This window comes from Heterocephalus glaber, unplaced genomic scaffold, assembly GCF_053883595.1.
Source record: "Heterocephalus glaber isolate CG9 unplaced genomic scaffold, H.glaber_assembly_v1.0 deba00000738, whole genome shotgun sequence".
NCBI classification, from domain to species: Eukaryota; Metazoa; Chordata; class Mammalia; order Rodentia; family Bathyergidae; genus Heterocephalus; species Heterocephalus glaber.
The window spans coordinates 16,530,244-16,552,878 of record NW_028258161.1 but is presented as its reverse complement, the minus strand read 5'-3'; the positions used below and the strand labels follow the sequence as shown (position 1 = coordinate 16,552,878).

The following is a 22,635-nucleotide window of genomic DNA, read 5'->3' as shown; positions in this document are numbered from 1 at the left end:
CCTGCTCCCCACTGTGGTGTGTGAACTGCTCCTTGTCTTTACCTGGCCTACACACGTGTCTCGGCCCATACAGAGATGCACAGTTTTGCCATAAATAAACACCACCGAGTCAAGGCCATTTTACACAGTAAGCTGTTGGTGTCATCATGCCCTCGCGGGCAGCATTGAGTGCCAGCTTAGGCTTCCGAGGAAGCCTCTTAGTCTTACAAAGGCATGCATCCAAGCACCTGGGGGAGCAGGGGCAGGTTGCCCAAGGAATCATCTACCTGCTTCTCTCTGCATGGACTCTTCTCTCCATGCTCCGAGGAGGTGACCCAAAGTGCTGGCCTCTTGAGCAACCTCTTGAGCAACCTCTTGAGCCAGTGCTGAATTTAATTCCTCTTTGGGTAGAAAACCTCCAATCAGCCGTGTGGACCAAGAGGAGTGACCAGTGTCTAATCCAATGAACGCATTGCCTGGTCTGGGCCCTGTTAAAAAAGAAGTGGCGGGGGGGTGTGGGGGTGCGGAGGAGGAGGAGGAATGGCCAGAAATGACATCACTGTCACTTTGGGTCATATTAGACGAACAGTGCATATCTCCATCAACCAGAAAGACAACCATGTAACCTTGCTAAACACGGCAAACAAAGATGTGTCAGTTTTCTAGATACCTGTCAAGTTGTGCTCTTTCTAAATCATAAGAAAGAGGGATTCTGAGAGAGTCTTCACTGCCATACTTAACTTCGTTCTAGTGTCACAAGTTTCAAAAATTCAGAAAAGGAGAAGAAAAATAATCATGAAAGGATCTGTAATTTTAAAAGACTTTTGTCGCTTACTTCCTAGGCATTCCTTGAGTCACCAGCAATTCCTTCAAGGTCATATTGGCCTCACTTCGTGGTCAGACTCAGACTGTTCCTGGGGCACTGGCTGATTACCCAGCCCATTGCTCTTGTAGTGCCGAGCTGAGTGCTCAAAGGTCCAGGAAGACTTGGTTACAGAGAAGAGCAAAGTTCACTTTGTTCTTGGAGCCTTTTTAGAGATATGGCAATGGTCCTGAGAAGAGCCCTCAGAAGAACCAATTAGATGATTCACAGGGCTCTCACTGACTCAGTGCACCCACTTTCTTCTTGGGATACAAAATGCCAGAAATGATGCTGTTTCTACCTACACACATCGGCAGGAAGATGTGAGACACATGTGTTCGGTGTTTACATTGAAGACTGTTTCTGAGGGCTACAGAGCTCCAGTAAAACCAGGGTGGCTCGCTCTGATCTACTCACTGGAGCAGGTGATAGACTTCTTTTTGTTAATCTTTGACTTGGCATGCCCTGCAATCAGTAATGCCAAAGAGGATTAAATGTATTTAGGGTTATTAGCCAAAGGGTACTTTCTTTAGATCAAGATAGTCTGTCTCATTTCTCAACATTGGTAGGATCCTGTAATACTGACCATGAGAAGCATCTGTTTGATTGGAACCAAAGAGTCCAAAGGCTGCGGTTTTTCCAGAACTGATACATGACACCAGTCTGAAGATAGAATATGCTCGTGATCCCAAGAAGAATGAGTAACAAAGAATGGAAGAGAAAAATCAAAGCTGAGCATGGTGGCTCTGCAGATCCCAAGGAAAACAGATTCTAAAGAAAAGAAAGTTGTCTATAGATTCATCATAATGAAACTACAAAAAGAAAAAGAAAAAGGAGAGCTGGTCATGGTGGTACAGCATGTGGAAGGCTGAAACAGGAAGATCCCAAGTTCCAGCCCAAACCGGGCAATTTAGTGGCGTAGCAAGACACTGTCTCAAAAATAAATAAAAATAAAGAGGGGTGGGGATGTAACTCAGTGCAAAAGCCCTGGCTTCAATCTGCAGTGCTGGGAAGGGGAAAAAAAGAGCGCAATAAACACAAAGGCAAGTATGAGCAGCCAGGCAGGGAGGTAAGCTTGGAATATCACCTCTGTGTGAACACCACTCGGACCCGAGCAGTGTAGAAAGGCAGAAGAGTGCAAAGTGATATCCTCGTGTGCTAAAGACAGAATCCCAACTTAGAACCTGAATACTCAGTGAAAGCATCTTCTAAGAAATGGAAAAGTAGGGCTGGGGATTTAGCTCAGTGGTTTCACCACCTGCTGCGCAAGCGCAAGGACCCGAGTTCGATCCTCGGTACCAAAAAACAAAAAAGAAATGGAAAAGTAAAGGCATAGTTTGTAACCAGGAAGCACCTTCTCATACTTGGCCAGAAGACAAATGATCCCAAACAAGAGATAGAATGGCAAGAGGAATGAAAAACAAAGACGCTGCAGATAGGTAATGTAAACAAGTACAGATATAAACCATCACTGTTTGCACAAACTAGTGATTGTAACCTTTAGCAAGCCTTAAAATAGCTATGAAAGAAAAACAAGGAATAAAACTCACATAAAGTTCTGGAGTAGGTAAAGACCCCTATTTTATCTACCAGGTTTTTTTACATTTCAACTTTAAATACATGCATTTTTAGATTTCTCAGGCAAGTCTGGAGAAGAATAAAAACAGAACATAGTTCATCCAAACTTGAAGAGAACAATATTTAGTTAGAAAGAAAAGTAAGAAAAAGAAAGGGAGGTGTAGATCCCTGGCCTGGTGGCCCATGGCATCATCCCAGTGCCTTGGCAGGGTAGTGACTGGCCCTGGGACAAAGGGTTAGAGCTGTGCAGAAGATTCCGGCCAGACCCTGCTCTAAGCAGGTCCTAAGGCAGCGAGGCGTCCATCCCGAAAGGCCTGTGACCCTCCCAAGTGGCCCACCCCATCTTCTCTGCAAGACATGTGGACTTCCTTATGGCCTTCTGATCAAAGTGGAAGCCTTCTGTGAGCCAGCAGAAGAGGTCTTGTCAAAATTGCAACTGTAGCCATGATTTTAAACCACACTGGAAGATGGGATCTACAAGGTGCCAAATGACCAGGCAGATACATTCTTTAGATGCTCACACTGTTACCTAGACCTTTTTTCCCTGTCTTCAAACCCTAAGAAAACCCCCAGTGTCTAATCCTGACTGAACAGTTCCCCTCCTGGAAGCCTGCCCACTGCCCCCCAGGATCCCCTGGTCTAAGTAAGGTAAGCTCTTATCTTTTCTGCCTTCCTTATCTACTGGTAAAATTCTTTTTACTGGCTGCTCACTGGCCATCCATATGCTGTCTCGTATGGCAGGAGGCTGAGGCGGGAGGACTGCAAATTCAAGGCCAGCCCGGGCAATTTAGGAAGCCCCTGTCTCAGAATAAAAGGGGTTGGGCTGTACCTCAGTGGCAGAACGTGGGTGAGACAGTGGTGAAAGAAAAAGCACGAAAGTAAATAGGAGACAGGTTGTGACTGGCTGTTCAGTAACGTGCAGGCTCGGCGTAGGGGAACCGGCCACGAGGAGCTGTGAAGCTGGAGGAGGAGGCAGGTGGACCCAGGACCACACAGAGCTCCGTTCATTGGGGATTTCCTGACAGGGGTGTGAACCCAGGAGGCCACAAGAGTAGCAGAAACCTGCGATTTGGGCAGTAAGAAGGCATTTGTGACATGATTAGAACAAGCCAGGCCCAGTGGTGCACGCCTGGAATCCCAGCACTTTGGGAGGCTGAGGCAGGGGGGTCTCAAGTTCAAGTCCTGCTTGAGCAACTTAGTGAGACCTTGTCTCAAAATAAAACATAAAAACAACAAAATAAAAAACACGAAAAAGGGGTGGGATGTAGCTTGGCGTGAAGGCAGTTGGCTCAATCCATAGTTTCATCGCCACAGAAGAAGGAAGGAAAGAAGGAAGAAGGAAGGAAGGAGGGAGAAAGGAAGGAGGAAGGAAGGAAGGAAGGAGAGAAAGAAGGAAAGAAAGAAAGAAAGAGAAAGGAAGGAAGGAAAGATGGAAGGAAAGAAAGAAAGAAAGGAAGGAGAGAGAGAAAGGAAGGAAGGGAAAGAAAGGGAAGGAAGGAAAGAAAGGAGAGAGAGAGGGAGGGGAAGGAAGGAAGGAAGGAAGGAAAGAGGGGGAGAGAAAAAACCGGCCAAGACAGCAGTGGCATTATCCACGACAGAGTGTACCTGGTTTATCTATGCTGATACCTACAATAGGTGGCACACTAGGGGCAGAGACAGCTCCAGTACATTGTCGTAAAGGCTTACACAGTGCTGATTGCTGTGTTTATCTTGGATTTTCTGGACAGTATGTGGGGAAACTGGTCAGAGCTCTTGGGAACAGTTGCTGTTAGGACTCCAGAAGGCTACATTCATGCCATGTACACAGTGGTCTCAAGGAGTTTGGAACCCAGAAGGAGGAGACTCCAGTTACAGTTAAAATGCTATAGTCAGGCATGGTGGTGCATAGCTATAATCCCAGACAGGAGGCTGAGGCAGGAGGATTGCTGTGAGTTTGAGGCCAGCAATTCCCAGAGACCCTCCTAGGGCTCACATCTCTGTGGCCAAATACTTTTGGCAATCTTTCGGTGCAGTGGTGCACGCCTGTAATCCCAGCACTCTGGGAGGCTGAGGTGGGAGGATCATAAATTTGAACCCAGCCTGGGCAACTTAGGGACTTGGAAGGCCCTGTCTCAAACATAAAAAATAAAAATAAGGGCTAAGAATGTAGCTCAGTGTGGAAGCCCTGGGTTCAACACCCAGCACTGCAAACACGAAGTCAGCACGTCACCTTTCTTCATGCCTGCTCCTCTTCCTGCATTTCTTTGGACAGTGAATGATACCAGGGTGTGCCCTAGTGCCCAGCCCAGAGAGCTGGGAGTCATTTGTTTCCTCCCTTTCCCACCCTCTCCCCATATGTCACCAAATCCTCTTAACCTGCACCCTCCTGTGCAGCATCAACCCTCCCACCTGCACACGATCGGGTCCTTCAGGAAGCATCAGCCGCGGATATTCTGACGAGACCAGGTGGAGCATAATGTTAAAAGCCACTCCGTGTGTGTGTGTGTGTGTGTGTGTGTGTGTGTGTGTGTGCGTGTGTGGTACTGGGGATTGAATTCAGGGCCTTTGCACAAAGCTGCAACTCTAGCCCTTTTTAAAAAAAACTTCTTTTTTTTTTTTTTTGAGACAGAGCCTCACTAAGTAGTTCAGGCTGGCCTTGAACTCACTATGTAGCCCAGGCGGGCCTCCAGCTTGCAGTGATCTTCCTGTCTCAGCCTTCTTCCTGAGTGCTGAGACTGCAGGCGTGTGTCACCATGCCAGGCTCTGTGGTTTCTTTTGCTATTGATTATTAGTTTCATTTCATTGTGATCTGATAGGAAGCATGAGATTATTTCAGTTCTTTTGCATTAAAAAGAAGATTCTTTTGTATTTAAATTCTTTTGTACATGCTCGATGACCTAAAATGTGGTCTATTTTGGAGAGTTCCATGGGCTGCTGAAAAGAATGTATTCTGCTGTTTTGGGATGGAACACAGATGTTTGTTAAATCCATGTGTTTTGTGGTGTAGCTTAACGCTGATATTTCTTTGTTGATTTTTTTCCAGGTTGACATGTCTGTGGGAGTGGAGTATTGAATCCCCCACAATGAGTAGATCGGTATCCTTCTGTCCTTTTATGTCAAGTAGGTTTTTTTTTATGATGTTGGGTGTGCCAATGTGCAGTTCATATATATATTTACAATTGTTATCTTATTTTGGTGAATAATTCCTTTACCAATGTGTAAGTAATTCCTTTACCTTCCTTTACCTTCTTTGTCTCTTCTTGAAGTCAACTTTCTCCTGACTTCTCTTGCCTTCTGCCAAGACTTTCATTTGAGTTTGTCATTTCTAATATTTCTGCTTGATTCCTTTTCATAACCTCCAATTCTTTGCCAAAGCAGTGTTTTTATCCTGCATTGTCTGTAATTCACTAAGGTGGTTATTTGTGTCTTCTTTATGTTCATTGACAAGCTGAGTGCCTTGATTTATCAGCTGTTTGTCTCCTCTTTGATCTCTTTATCTTTGGAAAATAATACAGGAGAACCTCTCAAGTCCCATGTTCCTCTTGGGGAGTCTACCTGAGAGCCCCCTCTGCCTCCACTCCGTGAGGAGAGGCTCATCACCCTCAGGAGGCCGAGCTGTGGCTGGGAACTGGGGGAGCCCGGCCAGTTGCAGAGCTCATTCCCCCTTCCGGACTTGGCGAGGCTGGGGAGGCCCAGACTGTTCCCCGACTCTGTCACTCTCACAGCCGGTGGCAGGTCAGGAGCGTGGGTCCGCACGCTTTGAGACCACGCTGTTGAGGGAGTGGCTGGCCAGGGACTGCGCTGCTGTCCGGGTCCTGAGTCCCTCTGGCCGGGTCTAGGAGTGCAGGGTCTGCGTCTGCAGAAAGGGCCGCCTGTGCCCTGTCCGGTGCTGTCCGGGCTTTGGGCTCAGACCCCTGCAGCCATGCCTGTCACCTGCCCCTAAGCCACTAGAGCTCTGGGCTCTGTGTCTGTGCATAGTGCTCCTCTGGGCCCACAGGAGCTGTGGTCTCCTGGGCGTTCTGCCATGTCGTGGTCACCTTGTCCAGGGGTCACTGTGATTCTCAAAGCTGAAGGCCACCTCCTTCCTGCTGGTTGTGTCTAGCCAGGCAGACAGCAAAGAGGGGGCCAGTGAGGCGGGAGGTGAGATTCCAGGAACACAGGAAAGATGACAGTGATTTAGATCACCGAGTAGTCTGTCAAAAGGGACGGGAATTGTGCAGTCTGGGTGAGAGGTTGGGGTTTTTTTTATCAGGGGATGAAGACATGGGAAAGGGTTTGAGCCTGCAAATGCTGATACCTAGAAATGCACTTCCAAAGGCATCCTGTTTTTGCTAATCTTTTGGGAACACCTGTATTGTGACTGATGTTGGATATCGAACTTGCAGATTGTCAAGGCCTCTCACTTAGGCCTCACAATAAAGCTCTTTAGAGCCTCACTATGAAGGAAACCTGAGAGAATTTTTCAAAGTGGGCTGCAGCAGCAAGCCGGCACCTCAAATGTGTCTGCCTCGTACAAGAAATGTGCCTCGAGGGAGCTGGGCACAGTGGCTCACGCCTGTGGTCACAGCACTCAGGAGGCAGGGACAGGAGGATCGACAAGGCTTGAGGCCAGCCTGGGCTACACAGTGAGTTGAAGCCTGAGCTGGCTATGTTAGCGAGGCCTTGTCTCAAAAAAAAAGCGCCATGATGGAGAAATGAACAGGTATCTAAAGCACAGAATAAAACCTTTCTCAGAAAATGCAGCTTGTCATTTCATGCACCAGGGCCTCACGGGAACCTTGTATTTTCTTTCTCATGGTATATCATACCCGGGCCTCTCCTTTCCTGTATCTCACTTTACAAAATGTAAAGATTTAGGGACTGTAGAAGACTCCATTGGTAGTGGACATGCCACAATTCCTACTACAATGACAGCTTCTTCCACCACCAGTACCAGTGCTAATTTCTTTGACAACGAAAGACTTTTGATTGGTCACCACCCCCACATAAAATGACTATATTTCCAAAAATAAAAATTCAAGTCATTTTTCTTCAGGAGATGGAAGCAGTTTTAGTGTTCATGGGGAGATCAAGAACAAGAAACCAGTAATAGTAGAAGGGGAAGAGTAATGCAAGATGCGGAAAAAAGGTCAGATTCTCAAGACCTGCGCAGAGCCCACTTCTCTGCTAGGTCCAGCACTTCTAATAGTCAATCTCAAACACAAACATATACAGTGGAATAACGTCACTCACCAGAAATGCTTTCAAAGTCCAAAAGATCAGGTGTAGAAGAAAATGAGGACAATGACAATGTTTGTCATTTCTTTAAGGAAAAAAACATCCAGTGAAAGATAACAGTGAACACTTTTCAGTCATCTTTTCCAGAAAAAACTCCTTCTCCATTTTCAGGCCAGTCGCCTCAGAATGAAATGACACGACAGTGCAGTGGGAACATGCAGATGGACACGCATTTGAGAGAAACTGCTGAGCACACAAGACGTCCAGGGTGGCCAGATTTTCAGGATACAGCAAGAGATCCCTGGCCTTATAGAGGAGCCGAGCACAGCGTTCTGAAAATGCACGTTCTGTACAACGGCTGAATACCATGAGATGCATCACCGGACTTCATAGTAAACCTGAGAAAATTCAACAAGAACCTATTTTTGGCTTAGATACTTTTTCTGAACAAAGCAAGACTAGGGGTATGGAGTTGATGTTGGGTTATCAGAAATGTTTGCTATGAAGCTTTACGCCTTCAGCAGGTTAAAACCAAACAAAACCAGCAGGCTGTGACTGGCGTGCTTGATTCAGCAAGGTGAGTGCAGGGCTTCTGAAGGACCGTATGTCTGAGAAATCTTACAAAGAGCTTCTTCGAACAGCTGGTGATGGAAATATGATAACTGTTTATTACTCAAATGATGGAAGAGGCTTTCCCCTCGCCGATAGCCCTATCTGCTGATAGCATCAGTAGGCAGAGCTTTGACAATCCCCAGAAAAATACCAGAGAAAATACCAAGATGCTTCCAGACTTGTGCAGCTTGTAAGAGCTGAATCTCCTCCACGGCATCTGACACAGCACTGGCTAAACATATCTGGTTGGAGAATTCTCCTGATGCTAATTTTGGTTTGGCTTTATGATGGTGCAAAAAATACAGAGAAAATTTTATTTAAGTGATTGAAAACTTAAGTGTGGGAAATCTTGCACTTTAAAAGATGAAAATGAAGTTAATAGCTTGAAAGAGAAATAAAAATATATGCACACCACATTAATGAAGGTCATCACACTTATTGAAGAGGAAAAGAGAAGCAGAGAGAAGGAGAGAGAAGAAGAGAGAAGAAGAGAGAAGACAGGGCTGCCTTTCCCTGTACTTGTGGGGAGAAAACCTGGCTGTACTGATCCCTCCGGCCACCACCTCCTCTTCCGGACCCAAGCCACTGCGAGAGAGTTCCATGAGGGTCACAGCGCCTGCTGCCAGTCCCACGTCACCACAAGAACAGCAGCCCGCACAGAGAAAAGGAGGCGTTCACAGACCACCAGGCGGGGCTCAGCCTCTGCTCCCGCTTTCCACAGTTTCGAATCCAATCCCTCGTTCTCATTGATTAGACTGCCTTTCAAATATCTATGTTTGATAAATAACTGTCTGGTGGGCTTTCAACTCAAGGGACTTTAAAACAATTTGATAAAACTTTTGCAGAAAGCCTTTCTATTTTGTTTGTATATCCTTTTATTGGTACATTTTAGGTGTACAGTATACTGACATTCATCATTGGACATTTGCACCTTTACATAATCTCTCTTGGTTCTTCTTTTTCCCCATTCCCTGCCCTCCCTTCACCCCCTCCATCCCTCCCTATTTACAGAGACTTTGTTTCCAGTTTTTCATTTTCTCATATTAATTCCATTCCCTTCTTTCCTTTTCCCTACCCCTCCCACTTCCCCATCCCCTGTGCCCCTTTTCTTCCTATCTCACATTATCTCTTATACCTTTTAGTCCTTATTTATAATTTCAGTTTCTCACACTAGAGAAACTACTCGGTATTTACACGTGTGTGTCCTATTGATTTCACTTAAGAGTATCACCTCAATGTGCATCCATTTAGCTACAAATGTCTTGAATTTCTCATTTTTTATGGCTGAGTAGTACTCCATTTTATTAAAAAACCACATTTTCTTGATTTAGTCTCCAGTTAATGGGCACTTGGGCTGTTTCCAAGCTTTAACTATTACAAACTGTGCTGCTATGAACATGGGTGCACATATATCGCTGTGGTATAATTCTTTTAATTCTTTGGGGAAGATACCCAGCAGGGGTATAGCTGGGTCAAATGGGACCTGTAGTCCTAGCTCTTTGAGGTATCTCCATACTGATTTCCACAGTGCCTGCACCAGTCTACACTCCCACCAACAGTGGAGCAGGGTTCCTCTTTCCCCTCAGCCCCCCCCAGCATTTGTTATTGGTTGATTTCATGATAGCAGCCATTCTTTCTGGAGTGAGGTGGAATCTCAGCATTGTTTTTATTTGCATCTCTCCAATGACCGGTGATGTTGAACATTTTTTCTTATGTTTATTTGCCATTTCTACTTCTTTGTCTGAGAAATGTCTGTTCATTTCAGATGCCCATTTTTGGACTGGGTCTTCAAATTTGGGAGGTCTGATTTTTTTAAGTTCTTTATAGATTCGAGATAGTAGACCTTTGTCTGAGGGACCACTGGTAAAAAATTTTTCCCACACTGTGGGTTGTCTCTTCACACTGCTGGTGGTTTCTCTTGCTGTGCAGAAGCCTTTTAATAAGAAGACATCCCACTTGTTGATTGTTTGTGCTAGTTCACAGGCAACTTAGTTTTCGTTCATAAAGTCTTTTCCTACCCCAATGTCCTCAAGAGTTCTACCTAACCTCTGCTCCAACTGGTTCAGAGTTTCTATTTTAATATTTAGATCTTTAATCCATTTTGATTTTAGTTTAGTGCATGGTGAGAGATATAGGTCTAGTTTTAATCTTTGGCAAGTTGAAAGCCAATTTTTCCAGCACCGTTTATTAAAGAGGCTATCTTTCCTCCAGTGAGGGTATTTGACTCCTTTGTCAAAGACGAGGTGGGTGAGTGTGTCTGGAGTTGAGAACGCCTTTCTACTAAGAGAATCTAAATCTATATCATAAAGGATAAACGCTGGGAACAAAAAATGAAATTTGAGTCACATGCCAAATACAGTGGTCATAAAGTAAAATAGGATGCCTAAATGCTTGGAGAATGTTTACCCACAAACTCCCTCTGTTCACATGTTTGTATTGAACAGTTCTTTAGAGCAAAGATGTAAATGGTGTGTGTCAGCTGCAGGCCATCCTCCATGGGGGAGGTGCTCAACACCACAAGGACAGGCCATCCTGGCAGGGTGACTTCTGTCAGGTGGCACCATGGCTGCCCAGCCTGGGTGCGTTGTGTCCCTGAATGGACAGAGGCCGCCCACAGCCCCGACAGCATGGACACTCACTTCTCAGGCTGTCCCAGGCCTGCTGCCCTGCATGTCCAACTGGCCAGCAGCAGAGACCGAGCTTCCTGGTGGTGCTATTTCTTGAAAAGACAAAGTGCCCGCATAGGAGCAAATGGACATTGCCTGCGTCCGGGAGGGGCTGGGTCATCCTCTCAGAGAGCGGTGACCTTGTGAGCAGAGCAGCTCTCTGAGGGTCACAGATGCTGGGCCCACAAGCAGGGGACCCGAGGGTGCATTACAGACATGCCACCCAGCAGCAGCCTCGCAGCCCTAGGAGGGAGCCTGGGGGGTGGCACTTGTGATTCCTGCCCTGGGAGGCTCAGGCAGTCTGGACCCTGTCTCCAGAAGAAAAAAGAACAGTGGAACAATTCACCCTTCTAAATCCCGGGTTTAAATTCTTTTCCTGTACCAGTTTCTCTATTTTTGTCACCAGTATGTGTTCAGTATCTGTAATTTGAAACATGGGGAGAGCCAGGGTTGGTGGCACATGCCTATGATCCCAGCACTTAGGAGACTCGCTGTGAGCTTGAGGCCAGCCTGAACTACATAGTGAGGCTCTGTCTCAAAAAACCAAACAATAAATAAACATAAATAAAATACTGGGAAACTAGTTTCTACTTTTTAAAATCAATTTCATTGGCAAACTTTGACGTCCATAACGGTCACATGCATCCCAGGGAGTGTGTTCCTGTACCTGATCATCTTGGGTCCTTTTCCCATCCCCTCTCCTCTCTTCAGCCCTCTCCTCATCATTATTTACAAAGGTTTTGTTTCCATTTTTACCTTGGGCTCTCTTTTTTCCCCCTTCTCTTCCCCCTCCCCTCTCCCTTGTTCCCTTCCCATTTGAACATTTTCTTCCTACTTCCCAATATCTGTCCTCCATTTTGGTTCTTATTTATGCTTTTGGTTTCTCTCACAAGAGAAACACTGCAATATTTAAATATATGTGTCCTATTTATTTCACTTAAAAGTATGGTCTCAAGGTGCATCCATTTACCTACAAATTTCTCAAGTTTATTCTTCTTTATAGCAGAGCAGTACTCCATTGTATATAAAAACCACATTTTCTCTTTCTGTTCATCTGTTTATGGACATCTGGGCTGTTTCCAAGATTTAGCTACTAGAAATTGTGCTGCTATAAACATGGACGTGCATATGTTGCTGGAGGCAAGAGTGTCTGTGCCAGCAGAGTAGAGGCTGGTGCTGGAAGCTGAAGAATTGGTGCTGAAATCCAGGAGACAACACTGAAGTTGCAGACTGGAGCTCCTTGAAGGAGGGCCTCGAAGGAGGGAGCTGGAGCTGGGATTCCACCAAGGAAAATCAGCATGAAACCCTTCCCTCCCATTTTCCCTTTACACTGTTCCAACAGCAGTCTTCCATAAAGTGGGTCTTTCAGTGCCAAGAACCACACTGACTCGGTTCAGCTGGGCATCCCTACTCAAGCTGATAATCGGTTAACTGCTACAGAAGATACCAAGAAGGGGACTAATTGGGCCAAGTGGATCCTCTAGTTTTAGTTTTGTGAGGAATCCACATACTGATTTCCATATTGGTTGTACCAACTTACACTCCCACCAACAACAGAGAAAGGTTCCTTTGCCCTACAGCCTCACCAGCATTTGTTAGTGGTTGATTTGGGGGGAGGGTACCAGGGATGGAACTGAAGACCTTGCGCTTGCAAGGCAGGCGGCGGAACCACTGAGCTAAATCCCTGGCCCTTGGTTGATTTCTTGATAGCCATTCTTTCTGGAGTGGGATGGAATCTCAGTGTTGTTTTACTTTGCATTTCTCAAATGACCAGTGATGTTGAACATTCTTTCATACATTTATTGCTGTTTGTACTTCATCATCTGAAAAGTGTCTATTCATTTCAGATTTCACTCTGTTAGTGGTTTTTTTTCACTGTGCAAAAGCTTTTTAATAAGATGAAATCCCAGTTATTGATTCTTTGTGATATTTCCTGTGTGACTGGGGTTTTGTTCATAAAGTCTGCCTACACATGTGTCTTCAAGAGTTTTACCTATACCGTCTTCCAGCAGATTAAGTGTTTTAATACTTAGATCTCTAATCCATTTTTATTTTAGTTTAGTGCATGGTGGGAGATATGGACCTCAGTTTAATCTTTCACATGAGGAAAGTCAATTTTCCCAGCACCACTTATTAAAGAGGTTGTTTTTCTTCCAGTGAAGGTGTTTGGCTCCTTTGTCAAAGATAACGTAGTTGAGTGTGATTGGAGTATTTCTGCACCTTCTAATCTGTTCCATTGATATTCAGGTCTGTTGTTTTGTTTTGCTTTGTTTTTACCAGTACCATGCTGTTTTTATCATGGTAGCTTTGCAGTAAAATTTCAAGGTGGGGTTGTGGATTCTCCTGCCTTGCCTTTCTTGCTCAAGTCTCTTCTGGTTCCATATGAATTTTAGGCTTGTTTTCTCTAGTTCTGTGAGGTATACTATTGGTGTCTTAGTTGGGATTGCATTAAATCTGTATAACAGCATGGGAAGTATGGCCATTTTCACCATATTGGTCCTGTCTGTCCAAGAACAGGGGATATCTTTCCATCTTCTGATATCCTCTTTGATCTCCATTTTCAGAGTACTGTAGTTTTCTGTGCATAGGTCTTTCATTTCCTTTGTTAGATTGATTCTTAAGTATTTCACTTTTTATGCTATTGTGAAAGATATTATTTTCCTAATTTCTCTCTCAGTGAGTTTGTTATTTGTGTACAGGAATGTTATTGATTTTTGAGTGTGGACTTTGTATTCTCCTATGCTGCTGAATTTGGTTATTAATTCTAGGATTAATTTTGGTAGAGTTTTTGGGGTCTTCTCTGTAGAGTATCATGTCATTCACAAATACTGATAATTTAACTTCTTTCTTTCCTATCCATATTCCTTTTATTTCTTTCTCTTGTCTAATTGCTCTGGCTACTGTTTACAGAACTATATTAAATGGGAGTCTATCTCTTGTTCCTGATTTTAGAGTGAAAGCTTTCAGTTTTTAACCATTTAGTATTGGTGTTGGCTGTTGGCTTATCATAGAAGGCCTTTATCAGATTGAGAATGACTTTCTTTTCCAATTTTCTGTAAGGTTTTTAACATGAATGGGTGTTGGACTTTGTCAAATTCTTTTTCTGCCATCTATTGAGATGATCATGTGATTTTTGTCTTTGGTTCTGTTAATGTGGTGTATTACATTTATTGTGGGTGAATCTAGAGTGTGAGATGCTAGGATTAAGGGTGTGTAAACCACTATAGTGAGTGACTGGTTTGGCACCACCCTAATCCTGGTAGTCTGAATAAGATAAAAGGAGCAGGGCCGGGGATTTAGCTCAGTGGTGCTGCTGCCTGCCTCACAAGCACAAGGTCTGGAGTTCGATCCCCAGTACCAAAAAAAAAAAAAAAAAAAAGGAGCAGAAAGACGCTGTTAAGGTCCCTTGTTGCTTTTGCTACTTTGTGTGCGCCATGTTGTTTCTCCTCTATGATGCCTGTTTGCCACCCCTGCCTTGCAGCCAGATGATTATGACTGAAATCTCTACAAACTGTGAGTTACTCTTTTTTTTTTTTGGTACCAGGGACTGAACTCGGGACCTTGAGTTTGTGAGGCAGGGGGCAGAACCACTGAGCTAAATCCCTGGTGGTCAAACTGTGAAGTAAATAAACCTTTTCTCGTTGGGTGTTGGCTATTTTGTCTCAGCAACGAGTGACGCGTGTTCATTGGGGAGATTGGCCTGTAGTTCTTTTTCTTTCATTGGATCCTTCTCTAGTTTTAGTATCAGAGTAATGCTTGTTTCAAGGAATGAGTTTGGGAGTACTGCTTCCCTTCGATTTCATTAAAGACTTTGAGGAGTAGTGGCATTAGATCTTCTCTAAATTTCTTACAGAATTCAGCAGTGAACTGGTGAGGATCTGGGCTTTTCTTTGTTGACAGTTTTTTTTTAATTACTTTGAGAATTTGGAGCCAGGTGCTACCAGTAAAGGAGGATTTCCCACGTCATCCTTGCCTTATGCAGGTGCTCTGCTGGCTGTGGACAGCTCATAAGAAATGGCCATGTAAAGGGCCAGGGACTTAGCTCAGTGGTGCTGCCGCCTGCCTCACAAGTACAAGGTCCTGAGTTCGATCCCCGGTACCAAAAATAAAAAAGAGAGAACTGGCCATGTATTGTGTAGGAGGCCAGCAGGCTATCATCAGCCCATGCATGTGCTCTGCCCAACATTTAGTAACTTATACTCCTTACTATTAAAAAGTCACAGAGGATTCAACACCTCAGAAATGGTTGTGATCATAATTAAATGCGAAGACAATAGTGTGGCTTACTTGTGCAGTTTATCAGTCTTTGGGACCGGGCCTCCCTAGAGGGCCTCCCTTAGACACTTTCTCATTCCCGGCAGACACCACCGTGGGGTACAGAAGAGTCTGGACTATCTTCTAGAGTCACTCAGTCACTAGAAAGCCATGGGCCTGGATTCCTCAGCTGCCCCCCAGGGCTGGTGTGAGATTAGAGGGTGTCCTGCCCCAAGACCTCTCAGGCTTTCTTTGTCCTGATGCCCTGTGATTTCACGAGGTTCCACATTCAAGAGTGGTGCACCATGTTGTCTTGCTCCCCTCCTTCCCCATGGGGCCTGAAGCTTCCTCCTGGTGCAGCAAAAACAGAGGAGAGTCTCAAATCTTTTTATTGAGAAGGAAACCAGAGGACAAGACATGATGCCCTTTTCCTATTCCTAGGACTTGGACTGTCACAGCTCTCAGCATGCCATACTTTCTTGAGTCTGGCGCTTCCTTTTCTCTAATTTTGCTTCTCTACGCTTCTCATCTTCCTCCCCGCCCCCCTTCCTCCTTCCCCACCTTCTGTGGTTTGAATATTTGTTCCCTCCAAACACATGCTGAAATTTAATTGCCAATGTAAGAACACTGAGATGAGACGCTGTGCCCTCCTGTGGGGGTTAGTGCTGCAGGGGAACCTCGGTTAAGCACCTTAACTGGTTCTGGAAGGCAGGAGGAGCACCCAAAATGACCAGAGCAACAATCTGTTCTGGCTGGAAAATGTACCGAGGCCGCCGACATAGACAAGTCCTAGCTCGTGTGCCAGGCACCAAACACAAGCACTGGGACAAGACTTTTGTGTCAAAATGTCAGTACAAAGCAGTTTCGAAGCAGTGGAGTACCAAGGTGTGACTGTATCGTAAAAGGACGGGTCGGCCCCTCTTGCCCTCGCTTTTCCCTGGGAATTTCGCTGCGGGAAGACATCGTCGCCCCTCAGAGCGGCGCCCCTCGGAGCGCCTTGTTCAAGCCGCCACCTTGGAGTCGCAGTGGGCGGGCCTGCTGCTCGCGAGCTTGGATCCCCCACCTCGGAGCTGTGGACCCGTCCATTTGCACGCGTCACAGTTTCTTAGCCTCGCTTGCCTGGCCGCAGCCCCGAGGACCAGCTCAGACGCGACCTCGCGTCCCTCCTCCTTTGCCTCCTTTTCTTCTTCCCCTCAGTCTGTCCGCCTCCTCTTTCTCTCCTCTTCCCTGTTTTCTGTTTCCTCCACACATTCCCTTTTCTCCCTTCTTACCCCCTCACTATATTCCCTCGCTCCTTCTTCCTTCCATATATATATAACATACATTCCATGATAGATATATTATATTATATTATACAATGATAAAGAAGGGAATGAATTGGCACCCTGCTATGCCTAGATTTTAAAGTAACTCAAGGATTTTCTCTTTACAGTCACCCATTATCTTGATAAAATATGTCCAGAAATTCAAATTTATAAATCTTAAAAATTGGGGAACCATTGATTTCTAGTAAGAGTTTCTACTAATTAGAAAAACCACAATCAGTAAAATTACTAAATGAGTTCTATACTTTCTTTTATTGGTTGGTATCAGAATTAAGCTGTTTTTCATTAGAAGTAGAAATGAAGGCCAGATTTATAATAATTTCTCTGAATTTAGGAATGTGTTGATTTTGATGCCTTTTGAGAACTACTTCAAAAATCACTCCCTAGAAGGGCAAAGTGGTGCATGCCTGTAATCCTAGCTCTTGGAAGGCTGAGGCAGGAGGTTCATCATGAGTTCGAGGCCAGCCTGCACTACATAATGAGTTCAAGGCCAGCCTGAGCTGCATAGCCAGACACTGTCTCAAAACACAAAAGCAATTTGAAGAATGATCAGTAAGAGCTAGGGGACAATTCTCAGAGAAGAAGCCCAAGGACTAAAACAGTGACAAGGTAATGAGGAGCCATGTGGGACTTCAGGTGGCATTGACCCTTAGTTTAAGAACGACATGGAAAACAGGGAGATAACAAAAGACCCTCCTCCTCCTCCAGCAGCAGAAAAGGACAAACTGGGAGTGGGGAGTGAAGCAGGGAGGAAGCGAGGGCCCTCCACTCCGGCGTGGTTGGCTCAGGTTCTGTTGCCTAAGGTTTGGGTGTCATTTTCCCAATCTAACCAGAGGCTCCCAAAGTGATCTAAACAATCAGTTTTGGTGAAACATGATTTTGAGCACAAGCAGGGGCCTGTGGGAAGGGGAGAGGATTTCTCATAGTGACACTGGCCCAGGAAGGGTGTGGGGTTCAGAGGGTTCTGGAGAGAGTTCTGAAGATGCACCAGCCAGCCAGGCCAGAGCCGGGCCACAGAGGGGGACTCAGTGAAGGACACAGCCACAGCCAGGGCCAGAGTTCCTGAGGCAACAGACAAAGGCCTCGTTGGGTTGGCATGATAAGATACTCTTATCTTGGGCTGGGGATTTAGCTCAGTGGTGCCGACACCTGCCTGACAAGCTGACAAGCACAGGGTCCTGTGTTCGATCCTCCCCCCACCAAAAGATACTCATATCTCTCTATAGAATGCCTGTGTTCTTACAAAAGTATGCATGCTACCTACCTCGAGTTCCTGAGGCCTAGTTCTGAGTTCAACTTTCCTGCTTGTAGCCCCATAGTTTGACCTCAGCATGCCTGAAATGTAGTCATTTTTGTGTATAAAAATCCCTAGACAGAGTCGCTTTGGCAACACCTTCCAGTACCTTTCCAGGTTCATTTGCCTATCGGCTGCTTGCTATCGCTTACAATAAATGCTTTCTGCTTTCATGCTACAATAAAATACTTCTTCTTGATCCTCTTTTGACTCTCTACCTTATAATTCTTTCTGGTCAAGAGTAAAACTCACCACCAACTGTAAGACTGCATAACTCTGTAATCATAAAACTCCCCTAGCCCCAACTGTGATTGAATGTGAGTAAATAGATAAAGATGCTTCTTAGTTCCAGGACACTAGATAAGATCCCTATCAGTCATAATTATCCAACTCTTTGTTCCGGACACCACTATCTATAGAACAATCTACAAAGCATCTGCTGACTAACAGTACATGTCAGGCTAATTAACATACAAATGTAAGGTCACTAAACCTCTATTCCTTCTTCTGTAAATTTCGGCTGTTAACTCCCCTGCAAGCCCCTATAAAAAGAGCCTCGGACTCTGGACTAGGCCTCTCTAAGCTACTTTGCTTTGGGAGTGCCGTCTGGCCAGACTAAGGTCTGTTTCACTTTCCAACTTGTCCGGTGTGTTCCTTCCTGGGTGTTCTCTGCTGCAGTCAGCTCCTTGGAGCATTTGGTAAGGCCCTTGGTCTTACATTCTGGAGGCACCGCTGGGATCCCTGGGTGTGCTTCACTATAGTCAGCTCCTTGGAGCATTTGGTAAGGCCTCTGGTCTTACATTCTGGAGGCACCCTGGGAGGCTGTGGCAGGAAAATTACAAGTTTGAGCCCTGGCTGGATCCTGTCTCAAAATACAAAGGGCTGGGAATCTAGTTAAGGCCCCAGGTTCAATCCTTAGACCTGCAAGAAAAGGAGGAAGGATACACTGGGTCATGAGGGCAGAACCTATTTAATCTATTACAGATTTGTAGGTTAGTGGACGACTGAGTTACCTGGAGAGTAGCTTTGTTATTTTTTTTTTCCTTTTGTTTTTTTTGAGACAGGTCTCACTATGTATCTCAGGCTGGCCTAAACTCACAGCAATCTTCCTGCCTCAGCCTCCTGAGTGCTGGGATTACAGCCATGTGCCACTACGCCTGGCTTAGAACACTCACTTTGATTGTCACAAATTTTCTAGCTCTTTGGATTGGAAGAGGAAGAGGAGAAGCTGGGAAACTAGCACAGAAATAATTGTGATATCCCAAAAGGAAGTTTAGCCTGGTCTAGGGTGGCAGCAGAGAGTTGGGTTTTCTGAGTAGCTTGGGGAGACTTCCTCTCCCAGGAGAATCAGTAGAACCCAGGGAGCAAGGAAGGATGTGGAGTTAAAATTGACCCACTGGCCTGGGGCTTAGGCAATCGAATGTTCTGGAAAGGAAAGAAGCAGCCCATTTGTGATACTGTCAAAGGAGAGATCACCAAGCCCCATATCAAGGCCCAAAGAGCTACTTAGACCAAAGGAAAAGACTACAGCCTTGTGTCTGATTCTTTTGCAGGTAAGATAATCACAAGGAAGAGCTCTTCTGGCAGATGGAAGATCTTTTCTGTTTGTCTTTAGAATTTTTTTTTCAGTTAAAACAATCACAAGGGCCAGGTGTGGTGGTGCAGGCCTGTAATCCCAGCACTCAGGAGGATCGGCATGAGTTCAAGGCCAGCCTGAGCTACATAGTGAGGCCTTGTCTCAAAAAACCAACCACCAAGGGCCAGGGATTTAGCTCAGTGGTTCCCCCATCTGCCTCGCAAGCACAAGGTTCCAAGTTCAATCCCCAGTACCAAAAAAAAAAGAAAAGAAAACTCACAAGGAACCTGTTCTGTAAATTAACTGTAAGGAGATTCTTTTGGCAGAACAAAGATCCTTTCTGTTTATCTTTAGGCTTTTTCTTGTGCTCTAGATAAAATGATGAGATGATTTCATTCTGCAGATAAGCCCAGGGCTCCTCTGAGTTCATGAGGACTGCTGGAGATACAGAAAGAAAGAAACCATGGTTTCAATACTGAGTTCAGCAATGAACTTGGGTATCATTGATGTCTCTCTTATGTGACTTTGTAGCACATCCTGAAGATAAGTAAACCCTGTGCAATTTATTTGAATGGCCTTTTGTCAGTCCCAATAAATCAGTGGCATTTCCCAATATAGTGGTGATACCAGTAGCTTCCTTAATTTGTTGACTTAACAAATCCTGTGTAGGTCTCCGGGCACAGCATGAATAAGCCATTATTGCTGTCTTCCAAGGGGTCATCTAGCCAAGTTTGAGATTTACTTGGTAAAACCTGGGAAGTTTTCTATCATGAATAGACTTGCTCTACTTAAATTTTGTCCTTCAGCTGGGCATGGTGGCACACGCCTGTAACCCTAGTACTCAGGAGGCAAGATGATTCCTGTGAGTCCAAGGTAGCCTGAACTACATAATGAGATTGTCTCAAAAAAACAATTAAAAATTGTGGGGTTTTTTTTTTTTGGTCCTTCAAAGAGTTAGCTTGTGTCTCAGAGTCCCCACAAAGCTTTCTCCAACACCTCCAGTCTACGGAGTTCTTGATTTTTGTTTTTGCTTGTGATGCCGGGGATGAAACCTGTGGGCTCATGCATGGCAAGCAAGTGCTCTGCTGTTGAACTTTGGTCCCAGCCCTGAGTTCTCTGTTCTTTCCTGTGGATGCTTTGGTATTAAATCACAGGCTCTTAGCCATTCTTACCTAGGCTATGGGTCCCTGATGCAATGTTTTAGAATTTCCCAAAGAAAGAACAAACAAGAAGTTGACACATGCATGTACACACACACACACACACACACACACACACACATGAATATATATATGACATATATTCGCGTATATATACATATACATACATATAGTAAGTCCCCGACTTACAAACAGGCTCCATTTCAGGAGAATTGTCCACAAGTCCAATTTGTTCCTACGCCGACAAAATGAGTCTTATACATACACTTGTGAAAGTTTGCAACTTGAATGTTCTTAAATTGAGGACTTAAATATACAGCAGGTCCCGACTATCAAATGAGTTCTCTTTTGGTAAACATTGCACTTCCTAGCAGTCCCTGACTGCTTTTCCTTTTGCTTCCAGATGTCCTAGGCTCTGAGTGAGCACTCTGCTGCTATACAGCATCACAGTGTACAGTACCACACGGCAGCTCAACTGTGACAGTGTCCAGCAGACTCATGAGCTACTTCCGCAATCTGTTTGCATCTATGTAAACAATAGTTGCATCATGTGATTTGTTTGTGTGTTCGAACAAGTGAGGTCCGTTCATATTGAAAGTTCTCAATTTGAATGCTTGTAAGTCAGGGAATATATATGATAATATTTTTTTAATTTCTGGAGACCCAGGAGAGCCAATGACATGCGTTCTAGCCCAAAAGCTGACAAGGTTGAGAGTCAAGAGTAACTGATTATTTCAGTTCTAGCCCAAAGGCAGGAAAAGACTGAAGTCCCAGATCATTGAGTCAAGCAGGAGTTATCTTTTTCTCCAAAGAAGGTGAGACTTTTGTCCTGCTCAGGTCTTCAATTGATTAGATGAGGCCTTTCTCATTAAGGAGGACTATCTGCTTTATTAGGTCTTTAGATTCAAATGTCATTAGTCTATAATCACACCCAGAATAATGTTTGGCCAACTATTTGGGCACAATGTGCCCAGTCAATTAGGCATATATAATGAATCATCAAAGGGTCTAAGAGTTTTCTGTCTCTTTAGCAGTATCACTGCCCTCTATCCAATGGGCTTAGAGTTTAGTCCCCTTCCCAAACTAGAAAGGCCCAGGCTCAGTTATGATACCTGGGGAACCTGCTAGTGTTTGGGGATAGAGGTAGTCTCAAATCTCAGGTTGCAGGGCATGGACCCACAGGCAATATGAGGAACAATGTCTTCTGAGGGTGTGCTCAGAATAAAGATTCAGAGACAAATCAATCCAAAAAATTCATTAAGGCAGAAAGGATGAATCTAGGTTAAAATCATTCAACAAAATCCAGGAAAAAGGAAGACAAGGTTATGACCATTAATCCTGATATGTCAGCTTCATTAGATTAAGAAAATGCCTGGCAAATTTGTACAGGACACTCCTGGTTGTATCCAGATGGGTCTTAGAAATGTGGCCCTGAACTATATATGGTTCCTTGCTTGTTCCTCTCTGACACTATACCCTGCTCTGCTTCCTCGTGGCCAGAACTAAGCAGCTTTGTACCACCATGCCTGTTTATCATGAGATTTTTGACTCAGAGCCTGCTGACCATGTACTGTATCTCCTGAAATCATGAGCTAAATTAAACCTTTCTTCCTTTAAGTGTTGGGTATCAAGTATTATGTCTCAGTAAGAGGATAGCTGACTAATACAGAAAATTGGTACCAAGAAGTAGAGTCATCAATGTAACTGTACCTGACCATGTGTTTAGGAAGTCTTTGGAATTGGTTTGTGGGAGGAGTTTGGAAAGGTTCGGAGAAGTGGGCTAGAGAAGCCCTAGATTGCTTAATGGATGACTCTGGTTGGAGCTCAGAAGATCAAGATACTGATAAGAATGTGGACAGTAAAGGTCAGATCAGGAGGTGTCAGTTGGGAACAAGGACTCCATTGGCAGCTAAACTAGAAGGCATGTGTCATACACACTGGAAGAAAAGTCATCTATATTTTGCCCATGTCCTGGGAATTTGCAGGAGACAGTTAAAGGAAGTGGACTAATTAATCTGGTGGAGGAAATTTAATGACAGTCCAACATTCAAGCTGTGTCGTGGACACAGCTGGCTACTTTTAGCCAGATTTATAATGAGAATCAAGGGCAAAAGGCAGAGCAGAAAAAAAAAG

The 22,635-nt window shown here is 44.7% G+C and overlaps 1 pseudogene; it reads left to right on the top strand.

Annotated features, from left to right (window-relative positions):
- The first annotated feature begins 146 nt into the window (after nt 1-146).
- LOC110345225 (serine/threonine-protein kinase PLK4-like) lies at nt 147-19,006 on the top strand (annotated as a pseudogene).
- Nucleotides 19,007-22,635: the final 3,629 nt, after the last annotated feature.